Source organism: Corvus brachyrhynchos, unplaced genomic scaffold, assembly GCF_000691975.1.
Source record: "Corvus brachyrhynchos isolate BGI_N302 unplaced genomic scaffold, ASM69197v1 scaffold200, whole genome shotgun sequence".
Lineage (NCBI taxonomy): Eukaryota > Metazoa > Chordata > Aves > Passeriformes > Corvidae > Corvus > Corvus brachyrhynchos.
In genome coordinates, this window is record NW_008236184.1 from 8,790,936 (window position 1) to 8,804,529 (window position 13,594).

A 13,594-nucleotide genomic window follows, 5' to 3' on the forward strand; every position below is an offset into this window, starting at 1 on the left:
ATCAGAATCATTAGAGGAGGAATAGACAGCCTGAAGAGAGACAGAATTTATGACACAGTCAGTGCGAGAGCCTAGTGCTCTTTATATATTTTTGGAGTTAAGGATGACCCCACTCTATTTTTTTAAACAGAGTTCTCTGTAAGGTGCACAATAATTTTAAGAACAATTAAGACAAACAGATTAAAAAGTCATATAACTTGGAAGTCAAGAAAAAAGATCTGGCTGAGTATCACACACAAATGCATTGTGTGAAAAATACAAACATAGTTATCATTAAATAATATTTTATGGAACTAGAAAATAAAAATGTAAATGGAAACCTGGCTAAAAACTTTGAAGCACAAACTAAGCAATGATGTAAAGGTATCAATTACACAATGTAACACTGCTAATGGCATAATGGTAAGTGTTCCCTAAGTCTCTTCATTGTCTGGTTAACCTGCAAGTACCCATCAGCGATGTTTCGACAGTGCTGCAGCCGCCCTCCCACCCTATAGTTATGTTTGTGTTACTCAATCTTGCAGAATCACCATCTTCAGGCTCTCATCCTCTCTCTGCAAGACATGACCCAAACATCTCATCTTCCTCTGCTCTGCCTGTCCAAAGAGAATCCATTATAACCCCAGGTGCTGAAAACCCCAAGTATTATTATGTAGTACACAGCAAACCAATGCACATAGGTGTGTGTGCCCAGTACAAATATCTTCCTGCTATTTTCTTGAGCATTGTGATCTAACTTGGATGCCAGAAAAAGTATAGTATGTAATTTTCCTTGGTGATGACCTTCAGAGGTTCTTTTTTCCTCTTGATTGGCACTCGTCTCCATAGGAAATCATTATAATAGACCCCTATTTCTCTACCTACACCATCAGGGGCTGCTAAAACTATACTTCCTTTACCCTGCTCTACCTCACTGTTGCACCATAGGCAGCGTGTATGATCACCCAGAGTTCTGCTGCTTCATTACACCTGGACATCCAGAAAGCAGTTAAAACAGTGATAGACACTGCTTCCTTTCTTTCTTCTTTAAGGACATTAATAGCATTTTCTTTATTCTGTATTAAATCATTTTCCCTCACCCGCTTGCTCAGCAGGTAAAGGGCAGAGACTTGGACAGAGCAAAGGTACTTAATTTTGTCTTGGTTATATACATTTTAAAGATGTATATCTAATGTGTGCAGTAAAAAATCCAACATGCAGTTCAGGATTGACATATCTGTGTTTATATAAACATAATTTGTCAACTAGATATAAATATATACATACATGCATATGAAGGACACACATATAATCTTTTTTAAATGGCTAGATGCTTGCAAATCTCCCGTTCAGTAGGTGCTGCACTTCATAAAATGTAGGTGTCACAAAGACAGCCTTTGGTGTCATCATGGCTATTTTGATGTATTTTGTGTGGTTTACCTTTCCAGTATGTTCAATGTCTCACAAAGCAAATGTTAGCTCTCATTCATTGTCTAGTACCTGATGATTGCTGGCTGCAAAAGCTTAATAATGAAAATTCTCCTTCCAGAGCATCAGCAACAGTTTGTATTTGCATAACAAATAATTGAAGAATCTACCTTGAAGACTTAACACTGGCTACAATGTTCAGTGTAGAAGAGGGCCTTGCTTTCACATTATCTGGTAGTGCTCAGCCTTAAGTCTTCTAAGATGAGAAGGAAAACATATCCTTAACTCATGTGCGATCTTGATCCAATACCAAAGACAAGCTGAACACTGCACTTCTACAAAGACAAGCAAATATTCTGGATGAGACTGAGCTAAATTAAGCTATTTTACTCAAAAATCCACCTAATTGCCACCTTCCTTTCACTGGTCCAAGTCCAATTCGTACCTTGTGTAGTTTCATCTACTTCAGCCAAATTCCCTCTGCTCCAAGCTGAATGTGTGGAGAAATCAGAATGGAGCACAGCTGCACCTCTGGTAAGGGTGATACTCATCCTGTCTTCATGGGAGCCTGGGAATCATTTCCAGGAGGTGAGGCTGCCAATGCAGACACCCACAGTCTACATCTTCCCATATTCTTTCTGTTCCAGCTCAACAGAAGTTGTCACAGTCCAGCTTTTAAGGAAAAGCTTGTAACCAGCCAGTTCCATATGCATCATCTCTTCCTGACTCAAACAGGCAGTCTGACCTCAGTTATTAGCAATCACAGAGCTTCTGTGGAGTGTTTTACCCTAAATCAGATGATAGCAGTTCTTGTGAGCACAAACATCAGGGTCTTGCTTCTTCCTCTGACCCCAGAAGGTATGGGATGTGGAAAGGTTATGAATACAGTTTAATGGGAGCTATCAGAAATTTAAAAAATATTACATACTTATCAAAAACTCACTTCATAACTTTAGCACCCTTTCCTTCTCACCTTTCTCATGTAAATTATAAGGTAACTTGAATTCATAAAGTTGTCCAACAACTTACAAACCAAACGCATCCAAAGAAACCCCCACTGTGTACACTGCCTAAATGTGACCAGCTACTCATAACACAACTGCTTCCCTCACCTTTACTCACACTGAGTAACACTTACCCTAATGAGACCCCATGGAAAAGTCAATCTCCATGTGAGATGTGAAGGATCAGGTCCAAGTAGCAAAACATATTTAAATGGGCTAAGTTAATCTTCAGGTTAATTAATGCCATTCTAGGTTTATTCTAGCAATATTTCTTTCTAGTTCATCCTAGTACTATTCTATTTCCCCTAAGAATCTTAATATTTTTGGGTTATTTTTATTATGAAATTTCAGTCTCCCTGTGGCCTGGTATTAATTACTTTGATAGAGTTAAGGCTTAATTTACACTGGTGGCTACTTTTTGTGAGCATAAACAATAGAACATTTTGATAAAATTAAAACTGTCATTACCTTGTGAGCTGGTAAGATTTAACAAGTACAAACAATATTGCCAAAGAGAATTAAAGCCTTTTTTCGATTTCACTTAATGAAGTGGTGCCTTTATCTATAGGTTTTTACTTCTTTTTCTTTTTTTTAACTTTTAGCGTATTTTTAACTGCAACTGCAGACCCTCCTAAGTGTTAAAAACCACAAGGATAAACCCAGGAAGCACTCCAGATACATCTCCAGTAGCATAAGACCTGTTCCTCCCACCCCAATCCCCTTACAATTGGTTTTGATGTTCAATATAAGGGATAAATGAGTGCCCCTCTCCTGCTTGCTCACAGTATGCCACAAAACCCTGAAAGGGTTAATTGGCATTTTAAGAAAAGGTAATTGTAAAGCATATCTGCTGGGGTTATCCCCAGAATTGGGGGGGTGGTGCATAGGTCTCCCACCCACTGGAGCATCTCACATCTTGAAGAGCATGCTGAAGACAAAAGCAGTCCTACTGCTGTTTCTTGATTTTCACTTTCAGCTCTAACGGCTAACCCCCAATGTGCTCTTTTGAGTTTACTATATCAAGCTAGTACTTACAGCAGAGTATATGTACTGTGTCTTGACTGTAAAATTATACTGACATTGTAAGCATAAATATAAATCTCTGTGTGTGTGTGTTTGAATCATACATAATTTACTGCTGGATTTATTCATTGCAGAGGAGCACAATGACTGGAGTGGGTGCTCTAAGAAAAATTGGATAGAGGGACTGGCTATACTTTTATATTTTTTAGGTAAACCAAACATTTCACTGAGTAAAATATATAACCTGACATATAAAAACAAATGTGGTTTTAAGTAAGTGAGAAGTCGAACTGAATCAGAGCGAGGTCATGGGTGGTCATTTTCTTACTATATCAAACTTTCTCCCACTTGTTTGTTGATGCTTGTAGCATATTTATCCTCTGAAAATATATATTTCATTTCCACTTTTGCCAATTGGAATTTTTTCCAGGATGTTCTTCTAATGCATTCCAGTGAGTAAAGAAAAGTCATATGCATTCGAACACAAAGGAAACGCTTGCAGCTTTGGGCAGACAAATACCTAAGAGCTAACACCAATTTGGGGGTCTTATTCTAGCAAGGTTTTTCTGGGTACAGGAGTTGACTTCCATATTACTTTTCTTTGGAGCTTGGCTTTGGTATTCAGTTCACAAGAGGCAGAATTCCTGCGTGTGGTTTTTTATAGTGTCACCCATCACAGTGTAAAATAAGGGGTGGCTTCACCCCTTAGCCTTAGATTCATCAACCTGTATGATCAGCAATTCTGCCCCTCCTGCCATGTTCCTGCTCAGTTTATGCCCATAAGGTGCAAACTATAAAAATGCTCACTGTGAGAAGGATGGCAGAATATGATCACATGTATTTTCTACTCATGTTTTGGATTAAATTCACACACTTGAAGAAAACTTTCTATGAAATCCATGGAACTATTTTTATAGCCATACGGAAGTGAAGGAAGGCTGCATACCTATTCATTAGTACCTTAAATCTTTAGCATGAGTTTCAGTAAAAAAATCCCCAAAACTATTCCAGCCCTCTGTGCTAACCCCCACCTTTATCTCCCCACTTTCTGAAACCACCCCACCCCTCAGCAATAGCTCTAAATTAAAGAATGGTTTATTTCTTTAACAACAGCAGTGCTGTTGACTGCATTGTATCACATCCTGCAACAGCTTTACAGCTGGACAATTTTTAGTCCTGGTGTTTTTCAGGGTGAATTTAATGCAGCCCTACTCAGCTAACCAAGAGGCTGGTCATCCTCATTCCACATCATCATGTGAACATACAGGAAAGCATGGCTCTAACAACTTCTACATTACATAACAAAATGTAAAAACATCTTTTGCTAAAGCACTTAGAGAGCATAAAAGTTTTCCTACATGCAGATGAGAGTTACAACTGACTTTCAAATTTTCTGGCAAGGGAAGTTTTTATCTATATATGTTGGGAGCAAAACACCTCTCCCAAGTAGGAAACTCGAGGAAATGCTGAGCCTAGCAACTCTTGGACAGCATAAGCATTTGTTTTGTCACATATTAAAGGCCAGCGGCATTTTTCAGAATATTGACCTATTTTCCTAGACCATTGTTAATATTTAAGAGGGAGTTTTTGCCTCTGTATTTTTGAAGAACAGCTGAGGGAGCTGGGAGGACTTAACCTGGAGAAAAGGTGGGTCAAGGGGAACCTTCTCACTCTCTACAACTCCCTGAAAGGAGGGGGCAACCAGGTGGGGGTCAGGCTCGGCTCCCACGTAACAAGTGACAGAATGAGAGGAAATGACCTCCAGTTGTGCCAGAAGAGGTTTAGATTAGATATTAGGAAAAATTTCTTCACCAAAAGAGTTACCAAGCACTGGCAGAGGCTGCCCAGGGCAGTGGTGGAGTCAGCACCCCTGGAGGTACTTTAACATATGTGGAGACACAGCACTTCAGGCCTTAGTTTAGTGGTGGGCTTGGCAGTGCTGGTTAACAATTAGACTCAACGATCTTAGAGGTCTTTTTCAGCCTAAACAAATCTATGATTCTACAACTCTAAATACAAATTAGCTGCATGCACCTTCAGTAGGTATTTCTTCCAATACACCTCTTTAGTGGGGTATTCACTCGAGAGTCCCAGTGAAATTCTTGTCATTGTGGAGCTCGTCTCCTAGATCCTTTCCTATTTGCTTTCTGCATTTTCACTTCTTTGTGAAGATGCTTAATGCAGTATAATTGAAACAATTTTATTGTCTCCAGCCATCCATTCTACTGTTTCAGTGGCAGAAAATACTGGTCAATCTGACAAGTTAATATGACTTTAGTGGTCATTTGAACTCCTTTAAGCCACTGGGTGCTAAAATTACTTGTCAGATTCCTACACCTGCAAACTGAATGTAACTTGTCCATAAGAAAAGGAGGGGAAAATTATTTTCTGCCAAAAACCTTTCCTGAAAGTAGTTAATTGCAATTTTTACTAATTGATAGGGCATTGACTTTTCCTATAGCAGTTCTGAACCATGTGAGAGCAATATTTGGTACTCCTACCTGGAACTCTTGATGATACCTTCAAACTACCTCTTTTTCCCACTGGGCTGGATCATTAAATACAGAGTGGGTTATACAGCCATTTCAACTCTTCCTTTGGTATAGGTCATTTTTGGTAATCTAATTTATCTATTAATTGGATGCCTATTGTTCAACATCCAGTTCAAGTTTACACTTAGGCTTACTGTTCTGACCATAAAACTCCACATAGATATGTGCAGTTAATATTGGAGCAACTGCCAAAAGAAAGAAAACATTTCCTCCTCCCAACAGCCCTCTATAAGCATACCTAATTTGCTTCACACCCAATATCAGTAGGTACAATTAAACCAAAAGCTCAACTTTGGAGTTTGGTTTGGTTTTTTAAGTTCTGTTTCTGTGTATATCAATAACATGTTCATGATCTCTCAAGCTACCACACAAACAAATTACCAGGTAACAACAGGAATTATATGAAGGACTCAGCCCCATATCCTTAGAATTCAATAACATTCCAATTAAATCAGCTAGACCCCACCATATTTTTACCTTAGCTCTATTTTTTAGGTTATGTTACCCTATATAGATTAGACCATTTGCTCTCATAACATCAGCAATGGTTCCCATTGACTCATAGCCACGGCTACCAGAGAGGTACCACTGTGAGTTCCTGACAAGAGGTCACCCTAGAAAGTTTCTGACAAATCAATGGGAGCTTTATGGACTGGTTTTCTTCCTTCTGGGAATAAACGCAAACAGTGTCACTGCCTGGACACTTCTGAATCAAGACTAATTCATCAATGTGCTGAGAAATTCCATTCTGGTCCATCCTATTGCAGCCTTTCCCTTCAAGTTCATGCATTTCAGTTCCTTTTCTTTAAAAAACTATTCAATAGGAGAGCACAGGTACTGTTAACCTAACACAGGTTTCTTTGTGTCATTCACACTACGGTGCAAATCACTTTTCAAATCACATGAACTTGCTAATTTTAATGGGATCCACATAACAAAGCATCCCACTTTGGAAACTTCCCACCTTTGTGTCTTTAAATATAAACTTCGAGAACGCATTTAGCAACTATAATCTTGTTATAGGGATAATACTCTTTTCTTTAACAGTGATTAGCAGACTCTCTTAAATAACAGCAGCAATTTTTCCTTACAATGCCAACACAATTACTGCTCTGGAAAAAGGCTAGATGTCAGAAAAGGTAAGCTAGCTTCTCTTCCTAAAAAACACACATCTAAATTCTTCTGCTAGCATGGTTTCCTACAGATTTCTGTCCTTTAGCCCTTGCTCCTCTATCTCCTCACCATACGCTCCGTTCAGAAAGCACGAGGAGATGCTGCAGCCCGCCAGCTGTTCCCAAAGCCAGTGTGGAAAGGTTGAGTCCTGCCCACCTTCCCCATGGTGGGGGCACTCATTTAACTTTCTCTCCTCTACTGATTTTAACCAAACTTATAAGAACTTAATTATCACCGACATTTCTGCCCTTCTGTCAAATTCAGTTGAGAAAAGCAACCGCACTAGGAGGGGACTGAGAGGTAAAGCAAATGATTATGTAAAACCTCATTTTTGTACATCCGCAGCCTAAAGGATGCCATAAAAATCTACAGAATGTCTGAAGCCCCCTGTTAGAAATACTGCAAGCTACATGATCTGAGTTAATGCTTCATTTGTATACGGGTGTGTATTTAAAGATAATTAATATTAGCTGTGACTTTTGAGACTGGTATTAACACAGCCTCCCTTTGTAGTGCCTACAGTTTTGTAAATGCAAATAATTTTTAGTTCCGTTTTGCATTTTTAATTACAAGCAGACAGTTTCTTTGGTATTTAACTGCCTAACCATGACTCAGGGTAGGCACACACATTCATGGCATTAATTGTGACTAGGATTTGCAGGTGTAATGAAATCAAAGTGCTTTTTTTAAATTAACTCTCAAGTGAATCTTGAACAGAAATACTTGAGATGCACAGGCCCAGTTTTATTTTTTAAAGCTTTGACCAAGAGATTTCTCTTAGTTGAACTAAGGTAGTGTATGTAATATTAATATGAGCTCACACTGTTGTGAACGCTTACTGTATAGTATTGGATGGGAGGAGATATACTGTGATATTAAAAAAAAAACAACATTATTTCGAGGTAGGCATGCCAAAAGCAGTTCTCTGGAACAGAAGGTGGCCTAATTATTAAAAGAAATGGCTTCCATCTCTGTGATGGTCTGACTGTTTGTGGATAAAATCCTACAACTGTGAAAGGCCTCATGCACTGCAAAAAAAAAAAAAAAAAAAAAAAAAAAGGAAAGAAAAAAAAAAAAAAAATCAAAGTGTTCAGCATCCATACATCAGAGAGACTATACAAGAAGGGTATCGTATTTTTTAGAGACCCCAGAATTCCTGAGCAAAGTAGTAGTTAGTACCAGGTCTACATCAAAAGAAAACAACATTCTGTGTCATCACTGGCCTCCTCTGTGATGTTTTGCCCTCAGCTTCATAATACTCAAAAAGTCATGGTTGAAAAAGACAGACTGTCCCTTTAAAATTAGATCATCCCTTTTATTAATATGCAGAATGAGTTGTCAATTGACCAAGCAACAAATGTACATCCTCATATCCTCATTTTCACTTCTATCTATGAATATTTTAAAACCCTAATGTGTGCTTGGCCATTTGGGTTTTAAGCAAAGACTTATCACAGTGTAAAACCCCTCATTTTTATCCCTTAGCTGAGGGCTTCTTTTTCCCTTTTCCAGGGTGTCATTAAAAATCTGATGCCAAGAGCTGGGACTTGGCAGGGTTTGCGATATAATTTGCAATCTGCAGTGTTTGCTGGCTAGCCCCCACCTGCCCCCCTCTCTTTTTTTTTTCCTTTTTTTTTCCTTTTTTTTTTTTAACCAGCCTGCCTGCTAGAGTCAATAGGGGGCATCCCTCATCTGTCTAAAAGAAAAATAGCAGCATACTAATTAGAATTCTATTTGCCAGAAGCCTCGGAGTTGCTGTGCTTATAGATTTCAAGCTTCTTTTGTTTGAATTAAATTGCCAACTTTTCCCCCCCCCCTCCCTTCCCTTCTTTGCACTAGGCATGAGAGAGCGGGTGCCTTATTTGATTGAAAGAGGGGTAGGGGGATGGGGAAAAGGAAAGCCTTAGCTATGGAAATGCTGAGGAAATGTCAGGGTTGTGTTTAAAAATGCCTGGTATGCTTTTCAATGCCTGACTCCTGTCTTTCTCGCAGGGTTGTGGAGGGAAGGAAAGGGGGCCTGGCATTAAGCACAGGCACTCTGCCCCTTCTCCCTGACACTGAAATTCTGGGGGAGAGCCTGACATGCTTTTCCCCAGCTCAAAGCCAGATGGTTCAAGCTTGGATAAAACCTTGGGATGAGATCACAAAGCTTGTTCATAACAGAACACACAACATCTCTGTTTTTCTGTTAATACCTCCTTTTGTACACGTTGTGTGGGGTGAGGGAGGGGCCAGGGCATATGTCATAAATCCAAAGGAAAATGTCATATTTAACATTAATTTGTTTTCATAACCCCATGAAAGAATTCAAGCTCGCCCCATTAAAATGTCATAATTAACCACCGAGAACTTTTATTACAAATAATTTTTTAATTTAACGAACAACTAACCGAAAGGCACAGCCCAAAGTTTTTCACTGCCCTTAAGCATCTGAACATATACAGAGTTTTTTTTTTTTTTTCTTACATGCAAAGAAGAGTTTCACAGTGCTTCAAGCATGGCCACATTTATGCAACTTCCTAAGCTTAGGTGATTAAAGAATATGAAGCCAGAGCTCAGTTTCCATCGCCGGGAATTCTGCCCATGCACAATACGGCCATTGACTCCAGCCATTGACAGTCAAGTCTCATGCACTGATTCACAACCGGGGATAAGCGAATCATGGGGACAGAATAATGCACTCGATGATCTTCATATTCCTCATAACAACAGAATGCTTGCGAAGGCATAAGAATTCCTTTCAAATGCTTTAATCAGTCAAATTTACTTGACATTTTCATGGATTTGCTTTCTCCTTACGAATTCTTAACAGAGCTCACCTAGAGCTGTGATGGGCGCTCTCGGATGGCACTGCTGCTGTTCCCTACCCAGACAATGTTATATTCCTTACTTGACTTCTGCCACCAATACTGCATTAATACTTACAATAAGGCATATTTAGAATTTTTGTACATATCAGCTTAAAGCTTCCTTTCCTTACTATTCATTCACCCCAATGTAATTTGCTTCATAAACGTCCGCAAAACAGCAATGTTATTTTAGACAGGAGTATAAACATGAGAAAAGGAAATTAAGGCTAATTCTAAGTTTGGGTTGTTTGTCTGACAGTACTTTAAATTAGTAATTTATAACGCAAACTTCTATTCCTGAAAAATTTGACCCTCAAATTTGGTGTAAAAATAATACTGAGATATGCCATCGTGTTTGACACAAATACTGTTCTATTTTTTTTCTTTTAAACTGGGAAACCTTTAAGAATGAATCATGCTGTAGTTTTTTCATGGAATTCAGGATCATGCCTGAAATACTAGCCTTTCATTTAAAAAAAGAATTATATATACTTTACCATAGTATATTTGATTTTGGCTTAGTAGATGCTGCAATTATTTTTGCACACTCCTTCAAAATAAATTTCCTGAAAAAAACCCACAGAATTAAGTACCAGCTACCCATTGCATTTTTATGTATTCATTAAAGATAAGATCTTAAAAGAAAGAGGGGGGGGGAAAAAAAGGACATTAGAAACTCTTACATATGCTCCGGTATGTGCTATTATATTTTAATTAGCACAGTTTGCAGGCTGTAACCTTTCCTAGGCCTACATGATGCATGAATATTTTATTTGCATTACTATAAAGTAAAAATAATTTGATTATCATTCATACTATTTATGATTACATGTTTCTAGACATGCCCATAGTCTCTATTCATAGAGGACTTTAACATTCTTAAATAGCATAGAGTGCTGACAAGCAAAGTATTGATGTTTACAGTATCATGCAAACCCTGAAGCCAACCATGCTCACATCCCTTTGAATTACTTTTCCAATTCGAAGCCTCTAAGAACCCAGTCCTCCTTTATCTCTTCTCGTTATAAAAAGTGGCAGGAGGCAGAGTGGCAGAATGACCCACAAGATGGCACCTGTCACCAGTGGGATTTCTTCTGCCTTCTGCAGGCCAAATTTTGTTTGAACTCACTATGGCCTCTGTCATATCCTCATTTTCCCTTCCACTCTTGCCTCTCCTCCTTAATCCCCTTCGTGCAGGCTCAGGCTCTGTTTACCCAGCTTCCGAAACCTTTTTTCTGCAAGAAGCCAAAGTAAAACTTTATTGAAAGCGAGGCTCAGGATTAAGAGGCAAAGCTCAGTGAGGAGGAAGCCGACCACAGCACCTGCTGCCTTTGCCTAAAGACAGTTCCTCCTATCCACCATTACCAGGCTCATTCTTATAGATGTGCATCTGAAATACATGATTACTTTAGGTCTCAAAGGTGAGGGAGCTGATTAGCTCTCTAATGAAGCCTTTTGTTATTACTTACAGACAAAGTACATCACACAGATGGAACGTACCAGAAGACCGCTTCCTTATGTCGGGCAGACATATTTTAACTGGTAAGATCATCCAGAGCAATGAGGTGAAGCGGTTTCTATAAATACAGGATCAGTGGAATTTTTAAAAACCAGATTAAAGGCAGTGACAGAAAACAACAACCAACCACTGTAAGACCATTATGCCTAAAGCCCCAAAAACGAAACTGGTAATTCATCTGCTGCACAAGTCATTCTATACTTTGTCCAAAATTACATGGGGTAGCATTAACTATCTGCCTAATAATAGATTTATAGTTGCCTATTAACAGAACTATGGTCAGTCCATAAAGATGTTGATGGACATTCCTCTTCTCTTAGAGTACAGAAAGGGCCAAATCAAAATGCTCTTAACAGAAACACAACACACACAGAAAACCCCTCAAATTGCAGGTCATTCCATCACCTCATTTTACCAACTGCAACAGAGAATTGTTCTTCTACACAAAATTACACAGCAGATCACAGGGACCTACACAGAGCCTGGAGCACCAAGCAGCTCTTCCTTTGGGGAATGCCACACTGGCTGTTGGTTTTTTCCTTTAATGACTTTGTCACTTGGAAAGGGAAACTATCTTACAGTCTGTTCCTCATCATCCTCATTCCTCCTTTTATCAACTTCAAAAATTCACCTATTTATCCCAAAGCATAAACAGGGTCTGTGAGTAGCCACCAGCAAGGGCAGGAAGCAAGAATGGTTCACAGTTTTCCCTTTTCTTAATGAAAGATGGCACAAGCCTTGAGTCTTACCTAGGGAAACATCTGAAATCATTAAGAATCTCATCGTTTCATCAAACCTAGTGAAGAAAGTCTTGCCTACATGTTATTTTTTACCAAGACAAAATTACTGAAAACAGTGCAGCTACCTGTAGACAGTAGTTAATTACAGTGTTAAAAATAATATTACTATTGTACTATATTACTATTGTGAAACCTTTAAAATATTAACATCACCCCAATGATTAAGGGTATCCTTTCAATAACTGTCTATGATTAACACAAAGAGCAGATTGCATTTCTGTAGCCCATAAGTTGCTTTTGCTACAAACACCAGAAATAATTCTCACCTCTTAAGACAAACAATCAGGCCATAAATACATATTTTACTGAAATTCATCAAAATCTGGGTATCAGTACAGTTCCCTAGACACCACCTTCATTTCAGTGCCTCCTCCATAAGCAACTGAGGGATAATCTCAGGGTGTTTGCAGAAAAACAAGGAAAAAACCAAAACAAAATCCCAAAAAACCCTGAAATATCAGTAGTCTCCATTTGAATTGGAGAATGTGGACTAATAAAACTGAAGTGAGTTTATGAACCCTGCCAGTTTGCCTTGAATTTTTGGGGAGGGGGAATTTGTTTTGACCTTTTCGATTTTTCATTTTGAAGTGACTTTTATTTCAGGCTTTTTCTGGTAAATTATGAAATCAAGCAAGTCCAACCCAGAATGAACCATTTTGATCAATCTGAAAGGCAGCTTTTTTTGAGACTTTTCTTCTGCCAAGAATTTGAAAATGTCACATTTCATTCCAGGATGAACAGAAGCCAGATTTCGAACTCTCCAAATCCTTTGCGAAACAAAATTTCTGCCTTTTTCACAGCTCCAAAATTAATTTTCCCTCAAAGACTGCAGGGTGGCTTAAGATAGTGGTCAGCAATTACAGATAACACGTGGGTGAATTAGTGTGGTAGGGGCAAGGGTGGGATCGTGGAGTCAGAGCATCTTGAGGGAAGAGTGGAGCACCAGCACACTGAGCTCCTGGCTCCCAGTGAATCCCAACTCAGGCGAGCTGGGCTCCAGTGCCTCGCTTCAAAGCAAGATATAGACGCCGGAGCGAACGCCAGCATTTCCTAGCTCCCACTGAGTTTCTATCAATATTCTTAAACTTTAAAAAAGAAAAATACAATCTGGTGTAACAGCCCTAGAAGACTGCTGACTGCTGCTACAAAAAACTCTCTACAACTGGAACCTATAGAGGGATATAAATCCAAGGGCTGACCCGTAGCTTTTCACCCAGCCAAGGAAGCTATTAAATTCTTGCTGATTTAAGTTACTCTCCAGTAATGT

The 13,594-nt window shown here is 38.9% G+C and overlaps 1 long non-coding RNA gene across 1 annotated transcript; it reads left to right on the top strand.

Moving 5' to 3' along the window:
• The first annotated feature begins 7,048 nt into the window (after positions 1–7,048).
• On the top strand, positions 7,049–12,844 carry LOC108447293. The gene is made up of 2 exons (XR_001862776.1): positions 7,049–7,125; positions 11,480–12,844. It is a non-coding gene; the product is annotated as an uncharacterized LOC108447293 (long non-coding RNA).
• The last annotated feature ends 750 nt before the right edge of the window (positions 12,845–13,594 follow it).